An 18,939-nucleotide genomic window follows, 5' to 3' on the forward strand; every position below is an offset into this window, starting at 1 on the left:
TTAACGATGTTTCTTGAATACTTAAATTACGGTGTTTGACCAGATATTCTTGCTTACAAGCAGTTAGGGAATACACCCAATCTTCGTTTACGAAGTCCCATTGCGATAACAAGACATAACGAGGAGAGTGTCTTGTTCAACAGAATAAACCATTTTCAGTCTTCGTTTCCTAGCACAAAAACAAAATTTTCGTACCACCAAACGTCAAGAGTTCTGAAAATGACTGTTTTGTTGTTTTGAGCTTGGATCAACGAGAATTACTGTAATTGGCACTTGAAAAACATTAGAACAATAAAGACGACGACTTTAAATGACAGGTTAAAAATGACATTAGACATTAATGTGACAAGTGAGAACTGTCGGGGCATAATTTCAGCGAAGCGGGATTTTTGAAATCCATGGCCAACTACGCCCTTAGAACCATTTATGAAAGCCCTGTATAATGATGTAACAAGTCTATAGAAAGATATAGCTGCTCGACATTGTGCAGGTTCTAAGTGATTTCTATCGTTCATACGGTGACAGCTCCATATTGAACCACTAAACTTCAAAATAAGTTTTACGTAAGTATACCTATAGAAAATATTTATATTCTTAGTTGAAGTCAGGGTAATGATTTGTGTTGATGAGAGTACCTTATTCCTTTGGTCATGATAAATCGTTACTGTAATTTCTAAAGGCCGTCTGACACGATGCTAAATTTAGTTCGAAAAAATGTATCTAAATTTACAACTAAATAATATATCCTGTATGCTACCCTCCTGCGATTTACGATTCGCGCATGTACCATTTTCCGTTCTTCAAGATGTAAATTTATAAGCACTAGTTGACGTTTCTAATCTGTTCCAAATTGAGTTTCCACTTACCTGACTACATGATATATGACCAAAATTTACACCGCAATTCCGATTTTAGTTGAAAGAGTTGATTTTAAACCCTTGTAACCCTTGCGACGAAACCCGCGGGTTGGTCGGTGACGGTGCCGGGTTTCGCCTATGTCGTAATGGAGGGTGTGGCGTACATCAGCGCCGCGCCCTGGACCCACTAGTGCCGCGCAGATACCTGGTCGGTATAGGTAATTATAATTACTTAATCAGGTCGCTTTCATGCCATGGGGGTGGCGCTTTCTGCGGAGCGGTTTGCTTGGGCGCCAGATCCCTTTTCAGAGAGGGAGCACCTCAGGGTACTCTAAGCCGAAGAAACGGAACTCCAGAGGTCTCGTTGACGGCCGCAACAAGAATAAATAATACTGCAGTTCAAGTTTAAAAACAAACGCAGCCAGCTAGAACGGCTAAAATAAAAAGTAGCACAGGCAAAAGAAAACAATAATTAAATTCGGCAATGACGGTATGAATTATTTATTTTTTTTTGTTGAGAACTGATTGAACAAGGATAAAATTGCCCTTCATCTCCAATTTCTTATGCTTACAGTTATAAATTTAACAATTAAGAGGGTGAACTTGGCTCCCCTGTTTACAGTCAGTACCAAAACCAGAGAATATTTAGGTATAGGCGAACCTTCCGTTCAAAATATAAAAAGATTAATATGACCAAATTTTTGGTTAGTACATAATTTTTGGACGAATTTGGCGCCCCTTGTCGTTGGTGCCCCTAGGCAAGGGCCTACTCCGCCTATAGCTAGTTTCGGCACTGTTTACAGTATAATCTCTTTAATCCGAAATAATAATTTCACTAGTTGATCCGGATTTTCGAAATGGGCGGATTGTCGAGCACAATGCACAACGAAATGTTCTTTATTTTCAAATCAAAAATTAGCAACTGCACTACCTATGTTATTTTATTAGATACAACATAACTGAAAGCCGAAATTTAGATCCTGTACTCGTTGTTATGGAAAATACAATGACAGTATTTGCGATCTCCAATCATAATCGCTAAACGCAACAACTATTATCTCATTTCCCATAGCGACGAGACTTGCAATATTGGTAATCCAACTTGAAATTGACCCTCATAAAATAAACACCTATTCAGGTACCTAAATCGGAAAAAATAAAAAATAACCCTAAGAATCTGCAAATAATACAGTGATTTTGCTCTGTCTAATGTTTCTGGTCTCTTATTTTCCTACGGTTTTGCTAATCCGATTACAACATATATACAAGGTGACTGCGAAATACATGCAAAAAAAAATGGGGAATAGCTCACAATATGATTATGTCACTGGGTAAAATTCACGGTCCTAAGTAGTAGCAGTGTCTAGAAAAAATTATTTGAAATTCAATGTAAATTGTTGTACGCGCCGCTGGACTGTTTTGTGACCTACATAATTACTACAATGAATGGAACAGAGCGAGTCGGTTAAAGAACCAAAAAAGTTACTTTATCAGGCACTTTTTTAATCGCAACGTGAAAAACACGAAAAGGGCCAGTTAGCATCGAGCGGTCGGTGAAATCGGTTTATGGTGCAGTTTTCCCATGCAGATTGTGTCGATATGGTAATGGGTGCATCAGTGGTACAGCATCTCCGAGATCATGGTACCTTCAACCTCAAACTCACGATCGTGGCCGTGATAGGACAGAAAGAAGAAGTTGGATTTTCACAGCTTGTAGTGCATCCTACATTAAAAGAATACGGCCACATCCATACCATGTTGACAAAGTACAGGGTTTGGAGCCCGCTGATTGTCCACCTTGTGTAACTCACTTTTTGTCCGATGGAACTCCACGTAGTCGTCAACAAGTACGATTTCAAGAGACGGTTTTCGATAAATGTGTATCAGTTGGATGAAACAGTTCGTTTGTGGAAATCAACAGTGTCCAGAAATTATCGAAGAGCTTCAACAAGTGAAAGTGACACCCGCTACTCCGGTGTTTTTTTACCTATCAACAAACCTCTTGCGACGCTCTGACGCCTGTATTGCTAGTCAAGAACAACATTTTCAACATTTCTTGTAAAAAGGTAGTAGCATTCTAAGTTGCTCTTATTTCTGTTCCAATAAACAACGTAAAATCGTTGTGACAAGGACCAAACATCCGTCAGAATCAAAATTACCAAAAAACTTTCACACTGACCTTTAACGATGAATGAGTAAATGAATGAACGAATGATAAGCAGCAAAAAGTCGGTTTTACTTTTAATTGAAACTGAAAGTGTTTAGGTCGTTTTTATTCAAACGTTTTTCCAACTCTGTTTACAAGGTGGCTCAGTGCGTTCGTATCGAGGGTGGTTCATGGGGGTTTTGCCCCATTCGATTTTTAATTTCTTTTTTCTATATTTCGGCTCTACTAGGGTGGGGGATGCCGTGGTTAAAATATTTGCACTTATTTCGCAGTCACCCTGTATATTTTAGATTAACTTTCTTCAATTCTGCAGAAATATCTGCGCCTTCAGAAGCAACAATTGGTTTTTAGAGACCATTTCGGAAATGCAACTTGACCGCTTGAATCACATTTTGGTCCTTCAGTTGCACTAACAGGTTTAGATTTGGCGGAAAAAACACTACAACAATTGTCTTATCATCTGAACATACGTCTTGTAGATGTCCTAAAGCGTTGTTTAAAATTAAAAGTGCATTAGCTTTTAAACTGAACTCTTCTATTCTTTTTCCAATTGTTGGACCAAAATTAGTTCTTTAAAATGTCTCTGATAACCCAGGTTTTTTACTTTTCTTGGTGTCTCACCGGCATCTGCAGCGGTTCACTTCCAGGATCATTTATTATAATATCGTACTAAAAATGTATACATGTCATAATCAATCATCATTTTACCTCTAGATCTTTCCTGTGGAAATAAAATTTAAATTGCTTTACCAACTTCAGGATATACACTTATCTTCAAGTGTTGCAATTCTTTGATTTTCCCACGTTGTATTTTTCTGATAAAACGGTCACTGTAGAACCCACCTCTAAACCCTTACCTTAATAAGCTCAATCTTCCCTTTTATCAATAAAGTAACGTTTCCATCTAAAAGTCATATCTTCTCTAAACTGCATCAAATTGAACACAGAATGGGGCAACGGTCTAATGGACACTAATTTTTGCTAATCAGTTATTTCAACCATAATAATCCATTTCATTATAAAAAATATTCAAATTTCAAACTACATATAGGCTAATCTCCCTTTAGTCTGTCTTAATTCGAGTAAGTTATAAATGCAAACAGAATTTTCCACAAACCAACTAATTAACAGACAGTTATTTATTATAGGAATATGAATAAATAAATAAGTTTCATCTAATCGAAGTCATTGATTGGAAACTTCACCGTAATTAGGTTACCTTGTCTCTGTTTAATGTTTTTCTGTTTTTCTCTATTCTTAGTTATTTCACTGCTTCTAACTTCAGGTCTTTTATTATTTCCACTGTAAATACAACTGCTCTTTCCACAGTCTACAACTATTGATTAGGTGTGCTTGATATAAACGTATATATTTTTATTACAACTCTCATCATACAATTTGTTCAGTTGACCCAGTGAGTAATTTGCAGTCGCAACTGACACGTTTCGCGGATTATTTTTCTTAACTATGTTGCGTATGTTTACAATGTTCACGCTCTACAAGCATCTTATACAGTTGATAACATCTTAAATTTATACTTTTGAACTTTATTTACTGTATTTACAAGTTAGCCAGAATATGATTGTCTGCCTCGTTATAAAGTTAAAAAAAGATTCCGACGCCCCCTACTTTTTTCCAGTTGTGGTTTGTCGAACGGGGGTCGACATTAAAGCACTGACAAGACAGATTTAGAAAAGTAGATACACAGTTTTGGCATAAGAAGTTACAAAGTCTCAGGAAATGTACCAATCACTTTCACTATTTTAGTTTTCCACGTGTAGTTCATGCAGAAGAGACTTTTACCGAAGGAAATAATGAAAGTCGTAGGTGACATTTTAGCCGTCCATGTACGCATTTTTTTTCGATCACCCACAACTCTAAAAATAATAACTTTTTGTAAACTTTTTTCATTAAAGTTAACAGACCTGTTTGCAGGTTTTTTTTTTCATGAGAGATGAGAAACTGCAAACTCGTGTTTGTCGCTACAAGCGTACACCTCGTCGTTTTTTTACTTCTTGTTAATTAAATCGATTTGGTCTTGGACGAGGCATTATCGATGACACAACCCAGAGATCGATAATAATTTATAATGGATTGGTGCAGATGTGGCACGACCGGCCGAACGTCCTTCGTGAAAGTATAATATGCGTGTAAGATTTAATTAATAGCCGTCATCTAATGGGGACAGTTTTTGTTTATTTACGGTGACAAGACAATCGTTGGCGAGGTGTGGCAACGCAATAGAACTATATAGCAGGTTCATTATTGCGCAAGACGTAGAACACTTCACCAAATTAAACAATCGTCCAACGCACTTCTCTTGTCCAAGATAACAATCTTAGAAAGTTTTTAATGTCTCATTAATCCGCAGCGTCTTTTATGTGTATCCGTTATCAGCACCAGCTCTCGCATGCATAATGTCGTAAATTCGTCCGCATTTTACAACAAAACGGCTCATTTGCATCGAAGGAAAAATCTGTTTACGTCGAAGAGATTGGTTTCGAAGTTCAAAAAACAAGAAGCCAATTAATAGTAGTTCGATGTTTTTCTCTTTTGGCGTCGTTTCCCGTAAGCTTTAACAGTACTGAAGAGTTTCTTTATTTTTTGTTGGTGCAATATCAGAAAATTGTCAACAATTGTTGCTTTCCGATGAATACTTCCGGATCATTTTGACGAACACGTATTTTAAAGTTTTTTTTAACCTTTCAGATCTGACGAAAATGGAAAATGCAGTAAAAATGCTTTTAAAGCTTTCATCAACTTTTATATTACGCAAATTATATACCGTTCAGGGTGTTTTTAGGCAAAAGTGAGCTATGAAATGTTTTCTTAACGTTGGAAAAACTGATTCATTGACAAAACGGTTTGTCTGTTAGTGCATGAGATTGACCAGTTTACTTGAGACTGATTTAGCACATTTATTGTTAATTAAAAATCATATTATCAAACCACCCGTGTAAGGACCTTCCCAAGTGAATCGGGTTTTCAAATACAGGAAACCGCATTGAAATCGGTTCAACCGTTTGGGAGCTACGGTGCAACAGAGAGACACAGAGAAATCAGCTGATGATCTTAAAACAATTGAAGTGATTACCCTCAAACATAGCTATTAACCATCCAGATCGAAAAAAATAATAATAAAAATTTGTGCTAGTAAAAATTAGAAAATTTTGATTAAGATTGTAGATACAAACCGCTTAAGGATGGTCGAAAGTTTTCAAAGCCGAAATGCGTAGGTAGCTGTAAAATATTTAAGAACAAATTTATTAACAATTTTCGTATTTACTTTATCAAATTTTGAAAAATAAAGTAACGAAACTAACACTCTTTCTAAATGAACAAAAATTACGTCAAAAAGTGCGCATTAATGAATTATTTTTTAATTCATCAAAAGTTATGACGAATCATGTAAAACAGGGCTTAGCAGTTTTGGAAGAGAGCTCTTCAATTAAGTTTCGTTCACGCTCTCACGCTTAAGATTCACCCAGTGTCCGAAGAGGGGGTGGAATAATGGAACGGGACATGTAAAAACGTTCGACTAATACAATAAATGTCAGCACAATGCCTCCTTCTTATCCTGACAATGGTCTCCATTGAGGGCGGCTCACTCGGGATGAACAGAGTTGTAAATTGCCTAGCAAAAAAGAGAAGCGACTATTGTTACACGCTTATTATCATAGCGACGACGACGACAATGCCGCCAGTACTCTTTCTTTCCGCTCGGGATGTGCTCGGATTGCCAATGAAGGTGGGTTTTATTAGGCGGCGATGCAGGACGACAACCAGTTACCAGGTTCCTCCGCTTATTAATTACGTTACATAATAATTACCAAAGCAAAAACACCGTCGTTCAACGGCAATAATCACGTTTTAATTTCTCCGGTTTCCCACCAGAGCGAAATGCAGACTCGATTCTAGTGGAACAAAAGGCGCCTCGTTCTTTGCCTCATTTCCCTGTTGTTAAAAAACTAAACCTGCATTTCAGCTTCTCTGAATTCCGCGTTATCTATGCTTTGACTCTTATGTTTACTGTAAAAATGTTGCAAGAAACTTGTCCACAGTGTGAAAATAAAGTCGAAATTTAATAAAGGTATCTATTAATTTGGTGATTTGGATTTCTCCTGATTTATTTCTTTTTTTTTTGCTTTAATTTTTTTTATACCATTTATCATTCGGTTTACATGTTATAATTAGTAATTAATTAACACTGATCTTTGACTTTGTTTTTAGGTGAATCATTAAAAAAAAAAACTCGTAGTTATGCGATTATGTGTTAATATCAAAAGATATAGATAGATGATTTCGATTGAAATAAGTCACTTTGTGATCATTTTAATTAAGTACATAAAAATGAGAACACATATGTGACATTTACACAGGAAAATGAAAAAAAAAGTGGAGTTAAAATTAAAAATTAAGAAAACTCATGACTTCTAAAACTACACTGTCCGGTTACTCTATAAGCTAATAACAACAGTACTATATTGTTTGCATTTTTTATGATTTAGAGTTAGCAACCGGGCATACAACGGATTGCCATTGTTACTGCCCTGAAACTTTTTCGTTACTACATATCAAACGTCTTGAATAATGAAAAAACGAAAAAATCGGAAGGAGCAACTGCAAAATTAACAGTCATGAAAAGTGTTACAATCTTAAAAATGGACACGCCTCATCTAATAAATCAATTAGAATTAAATGATCTGTATCGAGATTTAAATTTATCAAGAGCTAAGTAGATATATTAGGATTAAGCTCTTAATGATGGAACTTGCTGCTTTTTAGCATATCGTAACCTCCCATAATTTCTGTATTTCTGTTGTAGAGTTGTACTCGTTATACTGATTACACATTATTTTCAGCAATTCTGCATGTGGCTTTGTGTTTTTTTAGTGTAAAAATGTTATGGCTATTATTACGATAAAACGGACAGGAAATGGCATCTGCCTACACTCTACAATAATTACTCATAAAATCCTTGGCAATTAACTACGTGAAAATTTGATACTTTTCTATCTCACAGTATTTCACAAGTGTGATTTCCATGTGCAATAAAAACAATCATACAAAAACATTCCAAAATAAAATAATTTTATTTTAATTGATATATAGTTAGCCCTGGCCTCTTCTCATTTTTTTAAAGCAAAAATAGCAATTTTGATAAAATAGAGTACAGATTTTGATAAAGTAGATACCTTTTTTTGAAAGGTTTGTCTAGCAATGAAGTATGCCGATATGCTGGATACACTGAAGGATAAGTGTTCTTCATATTCCACCATAAAGAACTGGACTACATAGTCCAAAGGGGTAGTACAGAGGTAAAAGATGAACACCTTGCCGGAAGACCCGTTTATGTGTCTACTCCAGAAAACATCGATGTCGTACATGACCTGACTTTGGAAGATCGTCGAATTGGGCTAAAAGGTATAGCAGAAACATTGAAGACTTTTTGTGAACGTATTTTTCATATTGTGCATCACGAATTAGGCATGAGAAAATTATCTGCAAAGTGGATCTTTAAATGCCTAAATGCGGATCAAAAGCAGCAGAGGTTGACAACCACTAAAATGATTTACAACCATTTTGAAGAGGATTCATCCAACTTTTAGGGTCCAATTATAACAATGGATAAAACATGGATCCATCACTATGATCCAGAGACAAAAGAGACTCAGAAATCTGCAGGAAAGGTGCAGTTTTTGGGACAAGGAGGTATAATTTTAACAGATTACTTAGAAGCTGGAAACACTGACGAGGTCATATTATTCTTCATTACTGACCAAATTGCGAGAACAAATTATCGAAAAACGTAGCGGAAAAATCTCAAAAGGTGTGACCTTTCTGCAAGACAAGTCTCTGAATGCCTTACATAAATTTAATGGACTACACTTTGAATTGGTTGACCTTCCCCATATTTGCCACATTTATACCCAAACTGAAAAAGCACTTGAAAAAAAGAGATACTCGGCAAATGAAGAGGTGATCGACACTGTAGAGCAAAGGTTTGCAGACCAGGATAAAGAATTTTATTTAAGAGGATTGGAATTACTTTATGACCGTTGTATTAAGTGTATAAATTTAAAAGGCGATTACATTGAATAAATAAAATTTAGTTTCATGGTATGGCTTTTTCTTCGATGGTAGGATAAGAATTTATCAACACGTCCTCGAACTTAGTGTTAAATTTTAGATATAATAATAATGATTAAACAAACTGTGGTTGCCGTTTTACCATTTACACGTGGATTGTTTCGAAGACTATTTGTCTAAAAAACATTGCTACAGACGACAGACGGCAAACGGTGGGCAGACAAGACAGGCAAACAAACAGATAAACGAAAACGGGACACCTATGTTTACGTACTCTTGGGGTCATGAAACGTCGAAAAAATTTGAAAGTAGCCAGACGCCCGTTTGACCCTATTACGATAGTTTCTTAGTTTACGCTCGGCAATAAAAAATTCAAGAATTCTGGAATAACATGCCATCAGAATTAAAAAAATAAAATGTTGTGTAGCGTAAGAGGAAACCAATCAGAAAATGTAAAACTATATGGGACGTTCTACACATTTGAAAAAAAAAACTAAGTTGTGTCTAAAAAACAGAACAATATATACTCGTACATAGCTGAAGGTGTTGTTAGTATACTTGGTGAAAGAGCTATAGAACTTTGATCTTGACTTTTTTTGTACCTCTACTAACAATTAATATATCACCTTGTATATTTTGAGATGATAAACGCAAACTAAAATCTGTGTTCTCGTTCTGTCGTCTTAAAATGTTGTTGACTAAATCCTGGTAAGGAGTAATTCCATGGCTCATACCTGCTTGTGTCTTAAAAAGGTGCAGTTACGTAGATAAGGTGTCTCAAAAAATGGATATAATTAGAATATACTTATTTTTTTAATCAAAATGGCGATTTGTATTTTCCTCTAAATTCTAAAATCCAGGAAATGAATACATTTACTCCATTTCTTCAAAAAATTAATACTTTCATGTGTAAAGATTTTTACCCTATTTCTCAAGTACAGCAAGTATCGGTGTTGTTATTACTCAACTTAAATGGGATAGTGTCTCTAGTTTTGTAATTGCATAGAAATCTTGACTGTTTTCAGAATTACAAAATGAATTTTAAAAAAGTTTATCTATATGTATATGTTGAACAAGTTACATACTAAAATAACTTATCGTTTGATATGAAATCACTGTAAGTAAATATAATAATAATAATAATATATAATAACTGTAAATACGAAAAATCAACACATCTAATAAATCTTACAGAACAGTTTTCGGGTGTTATTAGGACGAGCTTCGGTGTTGAGAAATGTAAGACGCAAGTAATCAGAACAGGCGTTCAACAACATATACTATACTTATACATATAAACCAGAATGACGAAATAATCGAAGCCCAAGAACGAAACGAAATAAACAAATATCTGGGCTTTCATCAGTCTTCCCATAAACGAAAACAAAATTCATAGAACAATATCTGGCAGGATTAAAATTAGTTTTGAAGAGACAGTTAAACGGGAAAAATTTAACGATGACAGTAGAGATGGATCATTTTAAGTTCAACATGGTGAGTTATCAGAATCTGACAACGGACCATCAGTCAGTAGCGTAACATACACACTTCAGAAGGGAGTGGTTTTTAAAATTTGGACGGTCAACACGACAGTAGTACGAATGCGAATGAATCTATTAGGCACTAAACTAAACAGGTACCCTTACGCTAGAAAAGTTCACTACGACTGAGAAACGATGACGGAAGCCTCTAAAGATACGCTCACCCTTTAAATTTGAAAATGGACTTTGCCCGACCGATTTTGTGCTTCTACGCAGTTTTACAGTTGTGACGACCTTAGAGTGCACGATGTCTAAATACAGTCTGTGTTCCACTGCTAACATATTCTTTTGAAATAATTAAATCGTCATAAACTAATTTCGAAAATTTAAACATCTTAACAAGAAAATCAGTCACACAATATAGAAGACATCATCCGAAGTCATCTATTGAGAGATTTTATTACCAAGGCAGAACGGGGAAAGGGGATTCCAGAACTTATAAAAATTATACAAGAGTCAAGTTTCGGAATTTAATAGATATTTACGATATGTGTATCGTAATGTGGAATTTTACGATACGCGATGGAAAAATTGTCCAACGAGCCGAAGGCGAGTTGGATAATCCATCAAGGATCGTAAAGAAACATTACGATACAAATATTGTACCACGTTTTATCTACTTTCAATAATTTTCATAAAAATTAACACAGATATTTTTGTAATTTTTTAAATTGTGTTTATGGAGAAAAAATAAGGCGGCTAAATTAGTAACCGTAGTTACTGATTTGTTTACGTTTTTCACAAGCGTTCAGTGAAAGCAATTTATGTGCAAAAATTAGTGATTCAGAGGATAATTTGCCTTCCGATATTGAAGTGGCTACTCAATCTGTCATCGATACGTTAGTTCCTGGTAAATCTAAAGAACGTTACGAGATAGCGTACAAATATTTTGATGAATGAATGGAAGTTAAGAAAATTGGTGACGTTTCTGAACAAGGTGATGCATTCCTATTTTGCTGAACAAGCAGAGAAGTTAAAACCATCCTGCTTATGGTGCCGATATTCCATGTTGCGAACCTTGGTGTTGATTACGAAGAATGTTGATATTTCTGAATATCATCAGGTTGTGGCTTTCTTCTCGGAAATCAGAAGGTTCCCAACCCAGAAAATCGTTTATTTGTTCCAAAGAAGAGATAAATCAATTTCTTAAGAAAATGAATGATAAGGATTTCTTATTTTTGAAGGTAAATTGCAACTCATATTGATAAAAAACAATCTCAAATTTATATAGTTTCAGGTTGTTTTGATAGTCGGAGTGTTTGGTGCTTGTCGACACGAGGAGATCACAAATTTTACGACACGAGACGTTAGAGCCGAAAAAGAATTTATCAAGATCACCTTACTGAATTCAAAAACTAAAATTATGTAGAATTTGCTATACCGAGAGGAAATTTTCAGGGAATAATTAACATGTTGCTTGGTCATAGAGGCTGGAAGTCGGATAGCATGGCAGAAGGATATGTTGAAACATCTGTCGAAAATAAGAAAATAATTGCTACGAAAATAACGGGTTCTTCAGTTACTGTGGGTTCAACAAATTAGGTCACGGTGGAGAAGCCCAGCTTCAACATGGGAACAGCGTCTGGTGTTAACTTTATAAATGCTTCAAACTGTGTAATTTATGTTAATAAATGGTTTTGAAACTTTTTTTTCTAAAAGTCACTCTTTACCGCACTAGTGCGGTAATTGTTCCTTTACCGCACTTAGTGCGGTAAAAACTACCATTACAATATCAAAGACAAACCTGTAATCTGGCACATTACATAATGAAAGTAGATAAATATCTATTATCTACTTTCATTATTATAGATAAATATCTATTATCTACTTTCATTATGTAATGTGCCAGATTACAGGTTTGTCTTTGATATTGTAATGGTAGTTTTTACCGCACTAAGTGCGGTAAAGGAACAATTACCGCACTAGTGCGGTAAAGAGTGACTTTTAGAAAAGAAAGTTTCAAAACCATTTATTAACATAAATTACACAGTTTGAAGCATTTATAAAGTTAACACCAGACGCTGTTCCCATGTTGAAGCTGGGCTTCTCCACCGTGACCTAATTTGTTGAACCCACAGTAACTGAAGAACCCGTTATTTTCGTAGCAATTATTTTCTTATTTTCGACAGATGTTTCAACATATCCTTCTGCCATGCTATCCGACTTCCAGCCTCTATGACCAAGCAACATGTTAATTATTCCCTGAAAATTTCCTCTCGGTATAGCAAATTCTACATAATTTTAGTTTTTGAATTCAGTAAGGTGATCTTGATAAATTCTTTTTCGGCTCTAACGTCTCGTGTCGTAAAATTTGTGATCTCCTCGTGTCGACAAGCACCAAACACTCCGACTATCAAAACAACCTGAAACTATATAAATTTGAGATTGTTTTTTATCAATATGAGTTGCAATTTACCTTCAAAAATAAGAAATCCTTATCATTCATTTTCTTAAGAAATTGATTTATCTCTTCTTTGGAACAAATAAACGATTTTCTGGGTTGGGAACCTTCTGATTTCCGAGAAGAAAGCCACAACCTGATAATATTCAGAAATATCAACATTCTTCGTAATCAACACCAAGGTTCGCAACATGGAATATCGGCACCATAAGGAGGATGGTTTTAACTTCTCTGCTTGTTCAGTAAAATAGGAATGCATCACCTTGTTCAGAAACGTCACCAATTTTCTTAACTTCCATTCATTCATCAAAATATTTGTACGCTATCTCGTAACGTTCTTTAGATTTACCAGGAACTAACGTATCGATGACAGATTGAGTAGCCACTTCAATATCGGAAGGCAAATTGTCCTCTGAATCACTAATTTTTGCACATAAATTGCTTTCACTGAACGCTTGTGAAAAACGTAAACAAATCAGTAACTACGGTTACTAATTTAGCCGCCTTATTTTTTCTCCATAAACACAATTTAAAAAATTACAAAAATATCTGTGTTAATTTTTATGAAAATTATTGAAAGTAGATAAAACGTGGTACAATATTTGTATCGTAATGTTTCTTTACGATCCTTGATGGATTATCCAACTCGCCTTCGGCTCGTTGGACAATTTTTCCATCGCGTATCGTAAAATTCCACATTACGATACACATATCGTAAAAAATATTTCCTGAGACGCTCAGGAAGAAACGAACTACATATTTCGCACCATAGAGAAGAATTACAGAAAATATATTGTTACGAAATAAATCCATCTGTCCCGGTACGACCCTATGGGTTTTCTAGTATGTGCGGCGATGATGGGTGACTCATCGTCAGTGACGGCAGCCGGACAGCGTCGGCTAAAAAGAAAAAGGCTAGAAGCGGATGTTGTGATGGATGTTCCAGGACAAGCCTAGAAGCGGTGACGGAGACCTTCGAGAAGGACCGCGCGGCTGTTTAAATGGGAACCATCGTTGGGAGCAGGGAGTGATGTCCAGACAATGGGAGGAGTAGAGTCTAGTCAAATCCATTCCAGTCGGAATTATTGCATACATAATCCCTGTGTGATTAGTCGTCTAAATTTGACTTATTAAGAAATAAATTGTTGTGTTTAACCCACGCCGATTCCGTCGTAATAATGTAATCAAAGATTCAAATATAAGAAGCGATTATTGTCGACTTTGTAAAGACAAATTCGAAACGATTCAATACATAACTTCATCCTGTAATATCCTGGCACAAACTGACTACAAAGTTAGACACGACAACGCACCCAAAATCATTCACAAAGACTTAGGGGGTTGCGACGAAATTCCGGATGGGCGGGACGGACGGTCCGGTGACGGTCCGGAATCTCGCCGATAACGTATGGGGTGGCGGCGTACCTGAGTGCCAAGCTTTGGGTCGACTAGTATCGCTGATGTCAGTAACACGTCTGGTCGACCAAGCTTATGCGGCTACCTTCACGCCGCCGGGGGTGGCGCCTTCGGTCAGGAGCGACGGTCGCTCGGGCGCCAGCTCCCTCTCCGGGGGAGGGAGCGCCGGGGTGCTCTAAAGCCGGAGACACGGAATTCAGGTGATGAGCCGCCGCGAAAACCCGAGAATAAATAAAATAAAACGGCAAGAGATATTTTACAATAAAATGGGGTTTATTCCCTGCCACCAGCTACACGGTCTAAGATAATAAATCTTACGGCTAAACAACTTAAATAACTAACAAACGGTTTTACTATAAAAAAAAAGAATTAAAGTCCGGCACGGTCGTTCCTCCTGGGCGGCGACTTCCTTCAGGCCGGGCTCCTCTTGGCTCTGGGGGCGGCGACCTTGAAACTGGAAATCGCGCGAAGACGGTACGGCGACCCGGGAGGGAAGCGCGGTGACGGTAACGACGCGTGCACGACGGTGTCGACTTTCGACGGTGACAAAAAAACGTGGTGACGGTGACACGGTTTTTCGCTCGGGGCGGCGATTCCAAAACCGGTAAAAAACAGGCAGGCGACCCAAAAAGTACTTACGGTGGGTCGGAGGGTCGAACTGCTCACTTTGTCACACTTCTCAAAAACTTCACCAGGACAGCCACAGCACCTCCTGCACTCTTTGGAGTTGCAGGCAAGAATCCTCCTCTTCCGCCGCGGCGGCGCGGCGATCGCCAATTTACCCCCGGCTCTCGCGGTACCCGGCACGGTTTCCGGCCCGCGAAAATTCGCTTCGTTACAGGGTAATTTCAAGTTGGATTTGCGAAATCGCAAGTGACGTTTATATGGTAGTTTCGATGAGAGTTGTTGCGATTCGCGATTTGATTTGTCCTCGCGACTGCTGTCATCGCATCGTCTATGGCAACGGGGATTTGCGAAATTGTAAATCCGACTTGAAATTGGCCCGTTAGGAACAAATTTAAACTTAATCCAAGATACGACACCTTATTGTACACTTACATCCCATCTCCATTCCTTGAAAACACCGAATATAAGCTATAATCCCAATATATGGACAATACTTACAGCCAGAAACATTACCGTCAACAACTAGATACATTATATCATACTTATAAAGAAACACACCAATGAAGCCATTCTCATTGGCACTGCTGTTCCTAACACACACAAGATAATACAAACATACCACACCAAAATATCGATAGAAATAAAGGCAATCTTAAATCTTGAGAAAATTTTGGTTCTACCTTTAGTTACGTCCAATGTAGGTGTAGTACCAAATAGTTTAGTTGAGAATTTGAAATAGTTACGCTTAAATGATTCTTATAATTGTCAAAATTCGAAAAGCTGTTTTATTAGGAACACGTCATATTGTTCGTTAAGTTTCTCAAACAGTTTTATCATGTCAGTCAAAATAGGTTAGCATCAGTAGGTCAGACTGGGGTAGGTCACTTTTCAAGTGATGCCCGGATAAATTAACGGTGGAGATGAGGTGAAATTAGAGAATAACAGCAGACGAATTTGTACGCTGTAATTCTAGGACCTCAAAAATTTTTATTAATCTAATCTAATCAAAGCATATCATTACTTGGTCTTAGTACCCATAATGATAGAAGTCTTGCCTAAATGCCGATCATTACTGAATTAGTGGTGTGTCCTAATAAACGTACAAGTAAAAATTAATAGAAAAGAATAATATGTATTTAGTGCAGGATAGTGTTTTATATGGAACAAAAGTGTAATTAGTGACGATAACATAATGAGAAAAAATATAAACAGTAGAATTAGACTATGTACAACAATCAGTTACAAAAATTTCAGAAAATTAACACTTCAGTAGTATGGACATAGAAACAAACCAGTGGCGACCAGTGGGAAAAAGAATGATAGGGACGTCAGTATTAATATAAAAACTGTATCACAAAGAAATTTAACAGAGGAGACTTAAACAACGGGAAATTCTGAAGAGAAAAATGCCTAATTCAAAATAGGGACAAAACGGAAAAAGAAGATGAAGTTTTACAACATCTCCAAAGGGTTGATCTGCGCCTAAACATTGAATATGTCTGTTTCCGAGGTCACCACTGACAGAATGGTATCTTCCAAAATCCGTTTTAGCGATACACACTCAACCTTCTTTTCCTTTCCCCATGTTTTGTAGCCTATGCTTTAGGGTTCCCGTATAGGGAAAAAACGAGATTACAATCAACATTTAAGTAAATAAATCATTAGAAACTCATTCAGCCTACTAGTAGCGAAAAAAAAATTACGATGGAGTTCGTAATACTACTTGCGCTAAACGATATTGCAGTGCCATTAAAATTGGAAATATTTATTTGGAAAAATAATTCCCTATGATATAGAAAGCGATAGTTTAGTACTGTCAAATTAAGTGTAAAGTAGTCCACTTAGTTTTGGAATGCAAAAAGTCATTTTGCGACTACTGCTGGTGTTTTTTGCCAAAAAAATTACATATTCAGAGCTAACTTTTTAAACTAGACATGCAAAAAAATATTATAACACAGAATCTCCTCTCTAATCGTCTTCGATACTGTTAAAAATAAAAAACAACTTACAATAAATGTAACTGTATACTATGCCTACATCGCGCATTTATATGATCTTCCGAAAGTCTCATGCCCATCACGGGACTGCCTCGGGGCTCAAAGCCGAGACTCCCCGGGGGCGTTTGTTCGTAGAGCCCCATAAACAATGATCTCGCTCTTCGCAGCGTGAAAGTGGCACATCTTTAATGGAGCCACTAAATCACCGACCTCTCCATATGCATTGTTGCCACTAAACACATTTACATAAAACCAGTAAATTAATGGTGAAAATCGGCCAGCGATCGGTCGTTTTCGTATTTTTCTTCTTCTTCATTATCACCTTCATCTCCCGAAGACGCGTTTCTTCTAAAACGACCTTGGTCGGTGGCCCGTGTGGCTATCTCATCGTCGTATTATTCGGTCAGAACGAACAGGTTTCGCCAGTTCAACAGGTGTACAGGCGCCCTCCGTTATACAACAATCACTTCGTGCCGCACTATAAATATTCCAATCGGCAAACCACAAAATATTCTGGCATCGACAACATCCATCTTGTTGTTGTCCGGAGGAGTTTTATTGACACGAGAAATGACAGACGAACATCTAATCGTAAGTAAGAAAGCGCGAATGACAATGTCGGTGGAGCGTCAACAGCGGACACTTTCATCTGCTGCTCGAGCTTTTTTGTTATTAATAGGTCTACTACTTATGTATAGTATGGTGTTGTTGTGTCAATAACACTGATGTAATCAAATTTACTGTTGTGCTGTAGTACAAATGCTTACATTCTCTAATAGATACATTATTGTGTAGTAAGTTTGAACAATTGCAAAATTTAATATACAGTGGGTGACTCTCATGTTCGCCGGTACTGTTAAATGCGAACAAAGTCGCTCCTTTATGAGGATTAATAACATAATAAATAATATTTATTGCTGTTTTCAACATTTTCATTTTTGCAATGTTTTGAAGCAATAATTTTTATATTTAGCATATGATACCACATTGCTTGACACATTTGAAAATAACTTAATAACCTTAAATTTAGGAGTATATATATCAAATTTCTCATATTTTTTGACGTTAAATTTTATTTTTAAAAATAAAACAACTGCTTAATCATCATCACAACGGTAAAATTTCAACACAAATTCGATGTTTTATTAATTTGCAGTCGGCTTTAATTTAAACCGTGCGTTCACATCTAAGGGGCCATTTTACGGGAGTACCATTTTACGGGAGTGCCATTTTAAACATTTTAAAAATTTATCATGTTTTTTCTCTTTTATATAAGACTAATAAGGAGGAGTTTGAGATATTATATTACTTAAAATCTGCTGGTCTACCTCTTGGTTGTTATTTTTTTTTTAATATGATTATTTTATTTATTTTATTAATAATTTTTACCAGTCTTTGTAGTTGTACACAATAAAATTAAAATACCTAAACTGCATGGCGTACTCAATAATTATTTCATAACTTTTTCGAATGGGATAACCACTTAGAAGAACATATGAATAAGTCAACTGTAGTTAATGTTCCACAATTTTTAAATCAAAGTGGGTATTGTTCCCAGATTTCAAGAAGTCATTATGAAATGTTCCGTTGTGAGTTTTGTTAGAGTACCTTGCTGACGTCATTAATTTTTTGGAGAAAATAAACAGTCAAATTTTGTGTCAAAACTCCATCATCTTCATTACAATCTTAAATCCTAAAAAATTCAAATCAATCAGTGCTTTAGTTTTGGAGGTTAACTTACTAAAAAAATCGTTAACAGACGACAGATGACGCCAGAGGGATTACCCACGTAGACCCTTCTTTAGGCTCTCTAAACCAACAGACAAGTGAAGTAAAAATCTGC

The 18,939-nt window shown here is 36.3% G+C and overlaps 2 long non-coding RNA genes across 2 annotated transcripts; one reads left to right on the forward strand and one right to left on the reverse strand.

Annotated features, from left to right (window-relative positions):
- Positions 1-11,758: 11,758 nt before the first annotated feature.
- On the forward strand, positions 11,759-12,302 carry LOC135121602 (uncharacterized). Its single transcript, XR_010279061.1, has 2 exons — positions 11,759-11,839; positions 11,887-12,302. It is a non-coding gene; the product is annotated as an uncharacterized LOC135121602 (long non-coding RNA).
- A 306-nt stretch (positions 12,303-12,608) lies between these two features.
- LOC135121667 (uncharacterized) lies at positions 12,609-13,152 on the reverse strand. The gene is made up of 2 exons (XR_010279091.1): positions 13,072-13,152; positions 12,609-13,024 (listed from the first exon to the last, which is right to left on the reverse strand). It is a non-coding gene; the product is annotated as an uncharacterized LOC135121667 (long non-coding RNA).
- Between the last annotated feature and the right edge of the window lie 5,787 nt (positions 13,153-18,939).

Source organism: Zophobas morio, unplaced genomic scaffold (assembly GCF_036711695.1).
Source record: "Zophobas morio isolate AGI-343-1 ecotype UQ-CSIRO unplaced genomic scaffold, CSIRO_AGI_Zmor_V1 ptg000002l, whole genome shotgun sequence".
NCBI classification, from domain to species: domain Eukaryota; kingdom Metazoa; phylum Arthropoda; class Insecta; order Coleoptera; family Tenebrionidae; genus Zophobas; species Zophobas morio.